A 17,324-nucleotide genomic window follows, 5' to 3' on the forward strand; every position below is an offset into this window, starting at 1 on the left:
TACTCTTCAGTTGTATTTAGAGGCTCCGTAGATAGGTTGTGGGTAATGTTGGGTATTTGAATTAAAGTAAAAATATTGATGATTTGCAATGATGTATAAAACTTGTAATATCTTCCAAATTGTGAACGAAGTTGATAATGGAAATGAAATGGAATTGTTAATGACATATTTATAGAATTTTATTAATGGTGTACATTTCCCTTTTATTCAAAGACAAAATGGGGTTGTATGAAACCTATCAGGCTTGCTCAGTCGGGGTTACTCAGTTGAGCGTCGGTCGCGCTCCTCGGATTTTGGGGCGTGACAAACTTAGTATCAGAGCTTAAGGTTTAAAAGTGTCCTAGGATGTCTCAGAGCCATGTCTAATAGAGTCATTCTTATCGGTGTGTTGTCGACCACATCTATAGGTTGGAGGCTATATCGGTATTTAGGAATGTTACCCTTCTTCAATACTCCTGATCGTCTGATAAAGCTTGACAATAAGATTATCTTCTAACTCGTGCATTGAGATTCAAGATAAGTTGACAATATGCTCTTTACCTTAAATTTCATACTAATGGAGATATCTTTCTTGTTTGTCTTTATGTTGATGATCGTATTTTCACGGTAATAACCCAAGTTTGTTTGAAGCTTTTAAGAAGGATATGTCCCAAGAGTTCGAGATGACAGATGTAGGGCTCATGTCATACTACCTGGGCCTAGAAGTGAAGCAGATGGAGGATGAAAATTTTATCTCTCAAGAAAACTTTACAAAAGAGATATTGAAGAAGTTCAACATGCTCGATTGCAACCCCGTGAACACATCGATGGAGAGTGGGACAACATTGTCCGAGTTTTAAAGTGGATTACACATTTTTCAAAAGTCTTGTGGGAAGTTTGAGGTACTTGACTTGTACAAGGCCAGATATACTCGTTGCAGTTGGAATGGTAAGCTTTTTCATAGAAGCTCCTACCTCCACTCATTTGATAGTCACTAGAAGAATTCTTTGTTACCTGAAAGGTACGATTGAATTTGGGTTATTTTATTCTTCTTCTAATGACTTCAACCTTATGAGATTTTGTGATAGTGATTATGCGGGAGATATTGATGGTAGAAAAAGTGCAACTGGTTTTGTATTTTTCTTGGGTGATTTTGTTATTTCTTTGAGTTAAAAGAAACAATCCATTGTTACACTCTCGACTTGTGAAGCTGAATACGTAGCAGGAACATCATGTACCTGTCATGCTATTTGGCTAAGAAGATTATTGAAGGAACTCAATTTTCCATAAATTGAAGCTATAGAGATTTGTATTGACAACAAATCTGCACAAGCACTCGCGAAGAATCCGGTGTATCATGATCGAAGCAAGCATATAGACACAAGGTATCAATTCATCAAAGAATGAATTGCTAAGAAGGAAGTCGAGCTCAAGTATGTGAAGTCTCATGATCAAATTGCAGATATCTTCACAAAGCCTCTCAAGTTTGAAGATTTTGAGAGATTGAGATCTTGTCTTGGAATAAAGAGAAAATATTAAAATTAAGGGAGAGATTTATGGGACCTATTAAAATAAAAAATAAATAAAAGAAAAGGCAAAACAAAAGTTGGCAACATTTTGCAATGCAACAAGTTGAAATGGACGATAACAAGATGGCAATTTGCAGATTGCTGCAAATTGCAACGAATGAATTTGATTGGCTCAGTTGGACGGCTCCTTTGCTTATAAATAGAGTCATTTTGTTTCATTTCAAGTACACCAAAAATGAGAGAAGCCAGAGAGAGTTAGAGAGAGTAATCCACAGATTATAATTTATGAGATAAATATTGAGTGGAAATAATATCGTAGTAGAGGTGTTTAAAATAAAGAGTGTTATTTCTTTTGAAGTTGTAGTAGTCTCTTGACACTACCAAGTTGTAATATTATAGTGGTATTATATTGCTCCACTCGGGTATTGTAATTTATCCCGTAAAAATATTTGGTGTCGTTGTTATTCTCTTGTGTCATTGTTATATTTACCGTGAATAAGTGGGATATTAGTTATTCCAACACTAAGTACCTGCCCTAAAATAATGATATACTCCGATGTTTGCCTCATTTATGATGTTGTCTGCAATCTGTTTGTTCTTCATATTGTTGGTCAAAATGACTAGATAGTCATAAGTATTAATGCTAAAATGATCCTTGCTTGTGGCTATTTCCCATTTCTTCAGAGGAACCTTGCATCGATCCAGAATAGTAGTCAGAATAAATTCATAAGGGGTGGCATGGGCCTTGGAGCCATTGATAACCCTCTCCAGTAGCTTGATGATGAATGCAGGCCAGTTGATTTGCCTTCCACTTTCAAGACACTCCATCAGAACTAAGTCCATATAGTTAGCAATGTGCCTTCTTTCCTGCTTGGGCAGTAGGCACTTGTTGACAAACTCAAATAGGACTTTGTTATGGCTTTATTTCACTCTTGTGCACAAACTTAGCCTCATTCACTTCTTCATACACTTAAAAGAATATCCTAGTGATTTCAAGGGCAGGAGGAAAGGAATCCAAACTTGGCCATCTTTGCCTAGTGTAGTCAACATATCCCTCAGTTGGGATGTCAAGAATCTCACCCAGCTTCTCTGGATCAAAGGTCACTTGAACCCCTTTCACTTGGCTGGTAACTCTGCCATCCTTGACCTCTTCAATTATTTAATTCCGAGCTAGCCTTCCATCTATCAGAAGGACCATGTCCTTCCAGCCCTGAGTAGCTAGTGCATCAACCAATCGACCAATTCCTGGTTCCACCAAGTCTTTCAGCAATCTCCCTTTTAAAATTTTTCTTTTTCCAAACTTTGTCAGCTTGTCTTGTTCACCATCAGACTCACTCTCTTCTTCACCACTCCATCCCTCATCCTCAACAATTCTAACTGGTTTGTTTTTCATTGCAGACCTTGTCCTCTTGGCCAATGAAGATTCAGCAACCTTAGACCCTGATAAAGACTTCTTGGAAGAAGTCTTGATCTTTTTAGGTTTGGGGGTATGAACCTCCACATATGTATGTTCCTCCTAATGGACCTGTCCCATCTCCTCAACATCAACAGCCTCAGAAGTCTCTACAACCTTAGCTTTTCCTTTATCTATCCTCTTCTTCTTGCTTTCAGCCAAAGCCTTTTGTAATTCACCCTCACTCTGTTTCACCATACTTCTTGTGGATCTCCTCTTTGGCAAAGGAATTTCAACAGTTGTTGGGAATCGGCCTTTCTTTTCTTGGTGTTCTTTGTAATGTTTGGAACTTTAGGTGTTGGAGTTCTCCTTTTCTTGGGATTATAACTGGTACCTACTTTCTTCAGAAGGTCTGCTAGTGTTTCCTCAATAGATGAACTAGGTTTATCCACATGAGAACTTAAATTTACCAAACCCTCAGCAGCCTCCCCTGATCCACTTCCCCCTATTTTCATGCCACTTTCTCCTACAATTTCATCCTCTGTCCCACAAATTGCCAGTCTAATCATCTCAGAGGTGGGTGACGAATCAACCACTTCTACCCCTGTTCCTCTCACATCACAGCTTACACCCCCTCTCTCTCTATTTTTCTTTTTCATTTTTATTTTTACCTCCTCTCCTTCTCAACTCAGGCATTTCCACATCTCTAACAAACCCAACATGAGCAAACTTATTTTTTACACTTTCAACCAAAACAGAATGTACCTCAGAAGGGGAACTCTGAATCTTCTCAGAATCAGAAGACCCATTTCCTCCCCCCTCACTTGCAGACTTGAAGGAATCGTCTAAGTGTTCAGATTCTTGGGCTTGGCTAGCCTTCAATTGTGCGTTCAATCATTCTGGCAGTGCACCTATAGCCACAATTTTACGAGCGAGCATCTTAACACGTTTCCTCCTATGCTGGGGGGTTGTACTGGGTTGGGGAGGTGTAGAGGAATCAGAAGAGGTAGGTTGTGGAGGAGTATCTGGGTTATCTTGAGGGTTCGACATTGTGACTGATTTCGTGAGAAACTTTTGGAGTTGGGCTTTTGGAAGAGAGAATAATTTAGATTGAAAGATATTTTGACGGTTTGGAATAATGAAGGTGGCAGAAGGTGATTATGAGTTTTAAAGAGAAAAACTTAATTAATGATCTAACGATAGCTTTTTGCAGTCAATTAGAAGTCTAATCAACCTGAAATTTCAGGTTGAATGAGCGATTAAGCTTCCCTAGATTTTAGGCAATTTTTGTGGTAAGAATTCTAGTAGAGACGGAACTGGTTCAAAAAATAATCGAATAGGATTTTTTGATGTTTTTGAACATAGGTAGTACTTTGCTCATGATTTAAATATTTATATTTCTAATTGTGTAGAGTATAAAAAACATAACTCGTTATTCAGATAAACCAATACTGATGAACCAGGTTCTTCATTTAGAATCCTCTTGATCATGCCTCAATTTACAAAAATAGAGAAAATTTTGTTAGAGATTAGTGATTTATATCAACACATGTCACATGAGTATACTATTTACAGTATGAAACTGAGTAAAAATTAATCTAGATATTTACACAAGTTCTAGATTTCCTAGCCAATTTGTTTTTCATTTTTTTCATTATGCATTCTGATCTGGTCCTATTAGGTTATCTTAATCATCCCTGATTTTAGCTTGTTCCTTTCAAAGCTTTCTCTACTTAGTGCTTTAGTAAAGATATCAACAATCTGTTTATCAGTAGCACAAAATTCTATAGTAATCAATCATTTCTCATAGTTGTCCCTTAAGAAGTGATGTCTAACATCTATGTGCTTAGTCTTCTTATAATGAACTGAGTTCTTAGTCATACTAATAGCACTACTGTTATCACAAAAAATAGGGATGAAACCAACTTCAATGCCAAAATCCATCAGCTGCTATTTGATCCACAGCAGTTGAGCACAACAAGAGGCAGCATCAACATACTCAGCCTCATCAGCGGATAAGGCCACTGAATTCTGCTTTTTAATGGCTCATGATACCAGACATGAACCGAGAAAATGAGCCATACCTGTATAGTCAGCATCAGTATATCCTACTAGATTAAAGTTACTACCTTTAGGGTACCAGAGGCAAACGTCAATAGCGCCTTTCAAATATCTCAGTATCCTCCTGACAGCAGTCAAGTGGGATTCTTTAGGATTTTATTGAAAACAAGAACAAAGCCCTACACTGAAAATAATGTCAGATCTGCTAGCAGTAAAATACAAAAGTGAACCAATCATACCCCTATACAACTTCTGATCAACAGATGAACCAGGCTTATCTATGTCTAATTTAGTAGTTGTTGCAATGGGTGTGTCTATTTTCTTTGATTCATCCATTTTAAACTTCTTAATCAACTCTTTTGCATATTTCTGCTGATGGATCATGGTTCCATTTGGGTTTTGTTTGATCTGTAAGCCTAAGAAGAAGTTAAGCTCACCCATCATAATCATTTCAAATTCACTCCCCATTAATTTAGCAAATTCCTTACTCAATTTTTCAGTGGTTGCCCCAAAAATTATGTCATCAACATATATTTGTAATACAAGTAGATCCTTACCTTTTTTCCTCAAGAATAGAGTGATGTCAATCTTACCTCTTTTGTATCCATGTTAAAGTAGGAATTTGGATAGGTGTTCATACCATGCTCTAGGATCCTGCTTGAGTCCATATAGGGCCTTGTCCAGTTTGTATACATGATCTGGACACTACTTACTTTCAAACCCTGGAGGTTGTTTGACAAAGACTTCTTCCTTTAAGTAGCCATTTAGGAAGGTACTCTTCACATCCATTTGGTGAAGGGTAAATTCCATGTGTGCTACAAAGTCTTTGAGGAGTCTTATAGCCTCTAGTCTTGCAACTGGAGAAAAGGTCTCATCATAGTCTATGCCCTCCTCTTAGCTATATCCTTGGACCCCAACCTTGCTTTGTTCTTTGTAACCATTCCATCTTCATCAACTTTGTTTCCGACGACCCATTTAGTGCCAATTACCGATCTATCCTTGGGTCTTTTGACCAGATGCCACACTTGACTTCTTTCAAACTTATTGAATTCATCTTGCATTGCATTTACCTAGTCTGAATCCTGCAAAGCTTCAGCAATATTTTTAGGTTCAATAAGAGATAAGAATGCATCAAAAGCACACAGATTCTTTAATTGAGATCTAGTTTTAACTCTAGAAGTTGGGTCAGTAGGAATGTTCTCCATGGGATGAGAACTTTGATACTTGTAAGGTTTCACCACCAACTAATTTCTGTTTGAAGTTTCTCTCATGTTCTATTGCTGAGGACCAAGCTCATGGACAGGTTCCATTTGGAAATTAGATTCACTTTTTCTTTGTTTAGTTCCCCATGTCAGGTTTCCCTAGATGGAAGAACCTGTTCCATCATCTGTTCCTTCTTTTGGTGCAGCTTCAGCTTGAGCTGTGACTTCACTCGATTGTTTTACCAGCCCAATAGCTTCATCTTCATGTTCTTGTCTCTCAGAAAGAATGTTAGTTTCATCAAAAACTACATGTACACTTTCTTCTACATACATAGTTCTTTTGTTGTATACTTAATAAGCTTTGCTATATGAAGAATATCCCAAGAATACACCCGCATCACTTCTGGGATCAAACTTACATAGGAGTCCTTTCCATTATTGTGCACAAAGAACTTGCATCCAAATGCCCTAAGATGGGATATATTTGGTTTTCTCCCTTTAAGTAACTCATAGGGAGTCTTCTCTATAAGTGGTCTAGTCATGCACCTATTAATGATGTAATATGCAGTATTTATAGCCTCTGCCCAGAAGCTATGAGGTAGTTTACTAGAAAGAGGCATAGTCCTAGACATATCTTCAAGAGTCATATTCTATCTTTCAACTACTCCATTTCGTTAAAGAGTCCTAGAGGCATAGAAATTATGATCTATACCATGCTCATCACAAAATTCAGCAAACGTAGCATTTTCAAATTCAGTTCCATGATCAGACCTAATTGATGCAAGTTGATTACCTAGTTATTTCCGAGTTTTTCTAACAAAGACAGTAAACATGTCAAATATTTCATCCTTAGATGTTAAAAACAATACCCAAGTAAACCTAAAGTAATTATCAACAAGCACCATCACATATTTATTCCCACCTCTTCTCAATGTTCTCGTTGGACCATAGAGATCCATATGAACCAGTTCCATCGACCTGGTCGTGCTTACCACTTTCTTACTTTTAAAAGAGGATATTACCTGCTTCCCCCTTACACATGCCTCACAAACTTTGTTTTCCTTGAACTTGATTTTAGGTAACCCTATCGCCATGTCCTTGGAGACTAATTTGTAGAGTTGATTTAGACTTGCATGACCAAGTCTTTTGTGCCATAAGAGGGGATTTTGTCCAACACACTTAAGAAATTGATTTTGTTTTCCGAAAGAGTGGACAAATCTACAATGTAAATATTGTTAACTCTTTTTCCCTGCAAAACAATCCTGTTAGTGGTAAGATTAATCGCAAAACATTTGGTAGAGCTGAATGCTACCAGGTTACCTTTGTCACATAGTTGTGATACACTGACTAGGCTATATTTCAAGACATCTATAAAGTAGACATTCTCAATGGAATGTGAGTCTGTCTTACCTACCTTTACAACCCCAATGATCTCACCTTTCTTAACATTTCCAAAGGAGACATTACCCCATTTTAGTTCCTCAAAAGAAAGGAACTGGTTCATACTTCCAGTCATATGCTTTGAGCAGCCACTATCTATGTACTATATTTGGCTATTTCCCTTCACTTGGACCTGTAAAATGAAATCAGGGGTTAGTCTTAGGAACCCAAACTAGTTTGGGTCCCTTTCTATGGTCAAATGAGTGAATTAAATTCTTTTTAGCCCATCCAGGTAGCCTATTTTTCTCTTGAACAAATATTTTGCTCTTTTGACTGGCCTTTTCTTTTGCATTATATTCACTTTTGTAATGACCAGTCTTGCCATAGTGTGTGCAGATTTTGTTCTCAGGAAGTGTGATGTACTTGCTTTTGGGATCCCACTTAGGTGTTGGGGTCCCATAACCAAGTCCTCTCTCATTGCTACTATGATGCTCTTGTAGCCAGGATAGTGCATCAAAAGACTTAATCCATTTACAAGTTCTATCTAGTTCATGTTTCACCTTGCCTAAATCTTCTTTTATGACTCTTATCTACTCATATCTCTTGTACAACTCAATCTTCATTTTTCCTAGATTTTCTTCTAAGGTGAGGTGTGTGTAATCAGCTTTCCTTGTGCCTATTCCTAATTTCAGTTTTAAATTTTCAGATCTAAGTTCTAAGACAGTGGTGTCAAGTTCAAGAACCTAGTTCTTCAACTCAGTATTTTTACCGTCACTTTCACTAGTCCTGAGTTCCAGATTTTTGCACTTAGCTTTTAGGATCATACATTCCCTAGACAGCTGTTCCTTCTCATTGTTTATGACCTTAGACTCATCAATGAAGTCTAGTAGTAATTCAAATAGCTTTTCTTTAGACAAAAATTTAATCTTGTCTTGAGATGAATCACACTTACCTCTTGTTCATCATCTGATTCTCCAATGTCCATGTACTTGTTCATCTCCAGCTTCATCTTCTGAATCCTCATCTGAGCTTTATCCCCAAGCAGCAACCATAGCCTTTGTTGATCCTTTGTTTTTCTTGGGTTGAACTTGTTCCTTCTTCCTGTTTCTTCGATCAACCCTTTCTTTCTTCCATTCAATTTCCCACTGAGGATAATTCTTGATCATTGGTTAGTCTTACCACATTTGTTGCAGCCTTCACTGGTCTGTTTTTCAGGGGCCATTGGTTTGTTGAAGGTTGCACCTCTTGAAGAACCCTTTCCTCTGATTAGGTACTTCTTGAAATCCCTTGTGATCATAGTCATTTCATCATCCTCTAATTTTGCACCTTCAGCTATTCTAAGAGCCATACTTCTTTCCTTCTTGGGTGCATCCATCTTCATGGTTTGCCTTCTCAGTCCATAGGCAGTGAGATTTCCAATCAGCTCATCCAACTTGAGAGTAGCAATGTTCTTTGATTCCTGAAAAGCAGTGATTTTGCTTTCCCAAGTTACTGGCAAGACCCTTGACAAGATTTTCTCAACCTGGTCTTCTTCAAGGATAATTCATCCAAGAGACTTAAGTTCATTTGTTAGTTTTGTGAACCTTGTGTGCATCTCTTGGATGGTTTCACCTTTCTTCATGGTGAAATTCTCATATTGACAATACAGTAGTGTTCCTCTTGATCTCTTTACTTGAGAAGTTCCTTCATGGGCCGCTTGTAGAGTGTCCCAGATCTCCTTAGAAGTAGTACAACATCTTTGAATTTTGCTATACTCGTCTGGACCTAGTCCACACACAAGCCATTTCTTGGCCTTGGCATTATTTTTCCATTTCTTCAAATCTTCAGTAGTACAGCCAGCTCTCGTCTTTGACACGTCCACTCCTTTAGCATTCTTCTTTGTGGTAGCCAGGGGACCATCAATAACAATGTCCCAAAGTTCATAGTCTTCTTCTATGATGTGGTCTCTCATCCTGTTCTTCCACCAGGAATAGTACTGGCCATTAAAGAGTGGAGGCCTAACAGTAGATTGTCCTTCCCAAATTCTAGGTAGTGCACTTCTCTTGATCTGTTCCTAAGGTGTTAGCATCTTCAAGGAAAATCTGCTCTGATACTAGTTGATGTTTTATACTTCAATACCACACAAGGGGGGGGGGAGGTGATTTGTGTGGTACCCAATTTTTGCTTAACTTGATTATAGAAGGACCTGGTTCTTCTATGTGTTCCAACTGCCACTGTTGCAGAATAATAAATACAGAAAATAAAGAACATAGAGATTTTATGTGGAAAACACCTGGCTCAAAAGGTGAAAAACCACAACCTACCTTCCAGTAGAATTTTCCCAAACTCTCCACTAAAATCACTGAGCCAAAAACTGCATTTACAAAAAACTCTTTTGTAAACATAGGATTAACTCTAATCCCATTGTGGCACACAGCCTCAACTGTTGCGACAACTTCAAGTTAACTCTAACTTGAAAACTCTAAGTACCTAATGCAATTTCTTCTAAATAAGCTGAAAGGTACAATGTAAAATCACCTACTACAATTGAACTAGAATAAAAGATAGATACTTGGAACTGATTCTTATATCTGGTTCAAGTAGCTTCAGGTTTGCACACTTGAATCACATATAAATTGCTTGCAAAATTGCCTTGCTATTTTGCTCTCAATTCACGTTTAACTTCTGCTTATGTGCATTACCTGTAAAAGAGAACAACATTAATATTTAAGAAGTTAGCAATTAGAGATTGACTAGGATACTGATGCTACTCTTCCATGGTGGAAGAGTTCTAGTTGATCTCATACTCTAACTCTATCCTTTTCCTAAATCGTGTTCTCTTTGTGTAAGGAGTCTTTCTCCTTATCCAATATGCAACATTTTCGATCATGATCAGGAGATATCACTTCTGATAAGTTAGGCTTGACTCCTTCATGTGCATTTCACATGTATCATAATTGTGTTTCACAAGATGGACCTGGTCCATATCTGAGTTCCTTTAACTTCACCTTTACTTGTCCAACAGTAACTGACAAGAACTTTTCGCTGTTATTCATCAAAATTCACATAGCTCAAGGTCAACAATACACAAAACAAAATATGATGATTCCAGCATATTATCTTTTTTTTGGTTACTAAAACCTAATCATATTATCTTTTTTTTTTGGTTACTAAAACCAGGCATTTTATTTATTGAAGCGGGAATAAAGGATTACAAAGAGGGGGCTGAACGTAGAGTTACAATCCCCTGCGAGTCCAAAAGTAAGCGTGGTAAGAAAAAGGGTAGAGGGTAATCAAAAACTACAACATACCAAAGCTCCCGCAATGCCATTACCCTCTCTATAGGAGTGTTGGACCTGTGGCATCCCTCTAGTGTCTCTTCTTTATAATGGAGGGATGTAAGTAAGTATATTTAGTTCACACGGATAGCATGTCACTCCATTACAAAATATAAAAACAACAGAAAATCTTATTTGACAGCTTGTGTGGAAAGCTATAATGATATATCTATATATGAAAAAGGACACAAATATTATAAATAAGTAAACACCAACGGAAGAAAGTATAATGGTAGGGTTGACAAGGAAATTCAAATGCAAGATTCTTCTTTTAAGAAAAGGTTTGATGCCAGTTGGGAGTTTCCAGTCAAAGTGATACAACAGTTGAGCCAGTGAAAAGTAAACATTTGCTAAACCAAATGATATTCCAGGGCAAATTCTTCTTCCGCTACCAAAGGGAAGATATTCATAATTATTACCAATATAATCCATAGAGTTGTGTTTAAATCTCTCATGTTTAAAGCTTTCTACGTCATCCAAATATTTTGGATCTCTTCCCATTGCCCAAACATTAACCTCGACTTTTGTTTTCAATGGAATAGTGTAGCCGTTTAAGTCTGTTTCTTCTCTACATTCTCTTGTAAGCAAAAGAGGTAGTGGAGGATGGAGTCTGAAAGTTTCTTTAATCCATCTTTAGGTATTTGAACTCCTCGACATCAATTTCATCAAAAGTTTCTTTCCCTCTCAAAATTTTTCTTACCTCTGCTTGAGCTTTGGAAAATACACTTGGATTCTTCATCATTTCGATCATGGCCAATTAATTGTTGTTGATGAAGTATATGTTCCCGCACCAAAGATGTCCTTCATTTTCGAGCAAGTTACAATATTCATTTCTCTTACAACCTTCTTGACAAATTTCTACTGAAATATTCAAATAACATATTTGTACTACGTTTGTGCTACTACCTTTACTCTACACCAAAAGGAACTTTTAAATTTTCAATGCCAAAAACCCCCAACAAAAAAATTATCATGTTATTTTGCTACTTGTTTCGTTATCCTAATGCCAAGTTGTAGTGGTTGAAATAACATTTGTTGTAAGTTTCAAATGTGTAATTTTTATGACGAAAGTAAGATTAGTTGTCCTAATTGAAAGCTAACTAAAGTGACTTTTAAGTACAAAAATTAATTATGCAATTTGAGAACGTTAGTATTAAAGATAAATCATAATACTTCATCAATTTCACTTTATATGACACGGTATAACTAGATACAAAGTTTAAGAAAGACAGAAATAATTTTCGAACCTGTGGTATTAAATATGTAATGAAATTCCTGTGGCTATAAAAACATGTCATTAAAGGTAAAATAGAAAATTTAAAGTTAAATTATTTCTTATATAAAAATACGTCATTCTTTATGGAATAGAATAAAAATAAGTTCCACAAAAAATAGAATAGAAAGAGTACTAATAATGAAGATGGAAATATGCAGTATATAGTACTTAGAAAAATGATAGCTTTGATGTTGTCGTTAGTGATTGGAAATTGAAGGCATCCCTCTTTCATAAGTCTTAGCAGTACACCAATTATACCTTCACCTCCTGATTCACCATCGCTCTTTGAAGTCTTCTTGTGCTCATTGAAGTTTATGTTATTTTGGAAAAATATAACTTTTATAGTTAAAATTAAATTTTTGTAACTTGATATTGTTTGAGCAACTCTTGTTTTTGTCATTGAAAAAAAAGTTACTCACTTATGAAATTTTGTACATATAACTTATTGTGGTTAAAATACTATTATTGCAATGACAATCATAGATGTACGACTAAAGTATAGTAAACTCGTAAATTTATCGTCACTTTAAATTTGTATCTATTGATTTTTTCATGACAAATAGTAGTAACTATTATCTAACTATTTTTATTTTCATAAAATAAGAAGATAAATATTTATTTGACTACAAAATTTTGTTTCAAATTTTTAATGTGGCTAGAAGATTGCTACCGTGACGGAAAATTTACCTTGTGGCAAAAACTGATGATTAGTTACAAAATTTATCGTAGCAATAAATTCGTGGTTATATCATTTTATCGTGATGACTATTGCCATGACTTTTTAGAACTTGAAGCAAAGTTATTTATTTAGTAATATTTGATTTAAATGGTTTGTTGTGGCTAAAAGGTTATTGTTGTTATATTAAGTTTCAAATCGTGACAAAAATTAATGATTAGCTACGAAATTCTATTTAAGCAAGAAATATATGGCTAATTTAACCTATATTGCCACAACTTTTAATAGCTTGAAGCAAAAATATTCATTTAGCTACAGCATTTTCTTTCAAATATTTTATTGTGGCTAAAAAGTTACTATAGCTATAGTAATTTTCAACTCGTAGCAAAAAACTAAGAATTAGCTACATAATTCAATTATACCAATAAATCTGTGACTATATCATTTAACTATTTCCACAACCTTTTAGAACTTAAAGAAAAAATATTGATTTAGCTATAATATTTTATTTTAAATAATTTATTGAGGCTAAGAGGTAACTATTGCTATAGTAACTATTGATTCGTGGCAAAATATTATGATTAGCTACCAAATTTTATTTGTAGCAATAAATTTAAAGCTATTTAGGTAGTTATTGCCACGATTACTAGCAATTGTAGCTAATATGAGGAATTAACTTTATCAACTTAATTTTTGTGGCAAAGAAATTTTATAGTTTTGCAAATACCCATAGAATTTTAATTTTTGTGGCTATTATCAAGTATTAGCTATGTGAGTTAGGCATACCTAACTTGTTTCTACTTATCAGCCTCCAAATTAAGTTTACAAGTCTTTCTATTGTTTTGCTTCTAAGTGCCAAAGACTTTTTTCTATGCACTTATGTCTAGCTACATTTATTCCTAGTTTGTGAACGATTAGGTATACACAGTGAATGTTACCCAAAAAAAAAAAAGATTAGAAGAATACACAGTAAATGTACTTATTCTCCCTTTTTACCGGTCTTTGGTTATATTTATATTAACCAAAAGGTTATGTCGCATTTGTGTGATTACCCAAAAGGTCATCTTATATTTTAGAACTCGATTCTGCGTTCCGAAGTCTTTAAAACCTCATTTTATTCCTCCGCGATTTGTGTGCGCGGTCAGGGCGAGTGTCCGAGGTAGCATATATTCTTATGCTAGATCAATGTTTGATAAATATAAATCTATGGATACAACTGGTTGTGAAACTGCTCCCTCTACTTTTAAGTCAAGAGCAGAAGTTTTATGAGAAAATATGGATGATAACTTGATTCTTATCTTAATTATATACAACAGGTTTTGATTCCTCTATTGATGATGAACTTGATTCTTATCTTAATCAAGGATTGGAAAATATTAAAGACGAAGAAGGCAAGGAACAACTCTTGTCATGGTGGAGGGAGCGTGGCAAGGCTTTTCCAACACTTTCAATTATGGCCCGAGATATCCTGGCTATTCAAGCATCATCAGTAGCATTGGGAAGTGCTTTTTGCGCGGTAAGATTTCAAATTGGAGATCATAGAAATTCATTAGCGGAGGACACTCTAGAGATTTCCATATTATTCAGAGATTGGATTAATTCAGAAAGAAGAAATCTTGGTTTTGAAAAATTAACCACTAGGGAAGAAGAAGAATACAATGAGATACTAACCACTGGGAGCGATGACGACATGGAGCTCATGGAACATCAATCAACATTGCCAATTCCAGCAGAATGTCCGAGAGATATTATTGGTAAGTTACAAAGAAGCTATATAGGAGATTACAAATATTAGTATGATAATTTGTAATTGGCTACTTAGAGGCCTAGTTCAAACAGAACTCTTCCTAGAAGGTGGCTGCGTAGATTAGGTGCTCTTCAAAAGAATTATATTTGTATTTGAGATTTGAAAGTTCTATTAATAAAATAAAAGGCTCTAAGCGGTGAATTTTATTTATGAATTGTCTTAGTTACTTAATAGTTAATACTTTGAAATTATATTAAATAAATTATAACTCTATTATAAATTTATAATTACTAGGATATTTCATTACAAGTCTTTTGTTTTAATATTTTATAATTCTTTACTTAGTTTTCTAATTTTTATTTTAACATAGTAATATTTAAGTTTATTAAATAAGTCAAAAATCTAGCCATTGCAAACTTTAAAAACATAGTAATTTTCAAAAAACTCGATATTTTTTTAAAAAAATACACTTAAGGCCCACGAACCCGTCCCGTCCCGTCTTGTTCTGTCCCGTCTCATCCCGTTTGTTAGCGGGATGGGATGGGATGAACGTTTCATCCGGTTTGTCCCGTCCCGTTTCGTCCCATCCCGCCAACGTCCCGCTTAAATGTCGCCCCGTCCCGTTAATTTGGTCCCGTCCCGTTGGATAGCCATACTGTCCACATAAGAAGTTTTAGCTACAAAGTGATAAGTGTGGATGTGTAGTACATGCCTAACCTTATGGTAATAAGGCTTTGTGCCTTAGGTCCCCAAATATGGGGGGGGGGAGGCATTTTTAGAAATAATCGGTTAATATGTATTTTAAAAAAATAATATTTAACATTTTTAGTATAAAAGTAGATTATGAAAGAAATAATAGAGAAGAGAGATTTACAACTGTAATGATTTTGGCAAGAAAATTACATTTAAAATAAATATAGAACTTGAATTTCGTAATAAACATGTAATTTATAGAAAACAATTAAAATAGAACATTGATGATGAAATCACAAAGTCTTTTAAAAAATCTTTTAGAGTTGATTACTTCCTATATATAGTAGATCAAGCCATTTTTCACTAAAAGATAGATTTGAACACTTTGAAGTATATGAAGATATGTTTGATTTCATATTAGAAGGTAAACAAAATTAGATCAGTAGATGACCAAAATATGAAAAGGTTGTGCCTTAACTTTGAATGTTCCTTAAAACATAATAGTTAAGCTCATATTGATGGTTTAGACTTATTTCTTGAATTGAGAATATTAAGAAAAATAGAAGATAATAGATTAATGGATATACTCAATTATAATAAAAAGTTTTGATTTTTCAAATGCTTACTTATAGAATAATGTTAACAGTTCCTATAATATATATAGTTGCCTCAACCAAAAGAAGTTTTTCAAAATTAAACATTGATAAAATCTTACTTAAGATCAATAGTATCTCAAGAAAGATTAATTAATGGTTTAATCATATATCAATTAATTATTAGAAAAAATTAATCAAAATAATTATTAACAACTTTGTATCTCAGAAAGCAAGACGAATAGACTTTAAATAATATATATATATATATCAGAACTTTATTTTAAAAAATATTAGGCCTCATATTAAAATTTGGATTTAGACCACACTTGTGCTTGAACCGCCCCTGTTTATATAATAGAGATTTTTGTGTAACCGAGAGAGTAATGTATGTATTATGCTGATTAAATATAAAGTTCTAATTGACCCATTAGAAAACTTATCAAAATTTTACATTTATTTGGAATCTAAATTTTTGTCACCGGCAATATAAACAATTACGACAATCATTTTGTTATTTCTAATAAACATGTGACTTAGTGACAATAAAGTTTCATCACCAAACATACAATGTTTAAATGGTGACGGCTTAAAATTTTGTAGCTAAGTGATACGTACAACTATTTTCTACGAAAAAGATTCATAGCAAGATAATATGATATTTGGCTACTATTGTTTATGGTTACAACTGACAAATATTATTTCAAACGCTCTTCATAGACTTGAAACCCAGACAAACTTCGGCTTTACTATAGGGCTAGTATTCTCTCTGGGAAATGGATCCCCAACCCTATGAACAACAACAACACACAATTCCCCCTAAAGCCCCAGATATTGATCAAAGCATAATCAAACCAAGCTTCAAAGAGATGCTTACCACTTCAAACCTTTTGCTTTTCACCACTATAGAAAATCATCAAGATATAAACACCCTAATGATGAATCAAGATGATCACTTATTTGGTCAACCATCCTTAACAACCTCAAAAGGCATCAAGTTCATAACACTCTCTGACGAGGAGAAGGTACGAATCTATGAGCCATGGAAAAATTCCATCATAGTAAAACTAGTGTACAAACATATGTTACACCACTATTTTAAAAATAAATTCAAGAACCATGGAAGCCAACTGAGGATTTCCAACTGATTGAACTTGGAGTGGACTACTACATAATCAAATTCAAGAAAAAGGAAAATATGTACAAGGCAATGCATCGAGGCCCTTGGTTCATTAACGGGCATTTTCTTTCTATTACTAGATGGAAACCAAACTTTGTTGTCACTCAATAAAAGGTCACAAACTCAGCAGTATGGATTAGACTTCCTCAATTACCTACTGAATTTTACGATGGGAAAATTATGGAAAAAATTGGTAATATAATTGGTCGGCTCCTATCAATTGATGTTTGCACATCAACAACTCTGAGAGGTCGTTATGCAAGATTATGTGTGGAATTACCATTATTGGAAGTTCCAG

The 17,324-nt window shown here is 35.0% G+C and overlaps 1 pseudogene; it reads right to left on the reverse strand.

Annotated features, from left to right (window-relative positions):
* Positions 1-10,221: 10,221 nt before the first annotated feature.
* LOC142176298 (premnaspirodiene oxygenase-like) lies at positions 10,222-11,872 on the reverse strand (annotated as a pseudogene).
* Between the last annotated feature and the right edge of the window lie 5,452 nt (positions 11,873-17,324).

The sequence above is a fragment of the Nicotiana tabacum genome, chromosome 22 (assembly GCF_000715075.1).
Source record: "Nicotiana tabacum cultivar K326 chromosome 22, ASM71507v2, whole genome shotgun sequence".
Taxonomy (NCBI): domain Eukaryota; kingdom Viridiplantae; phylum Streptophyta; class Magnoliopsida; order Solanales; family Solanaceae; genus Nicotiana; species Nicotiana tabacum.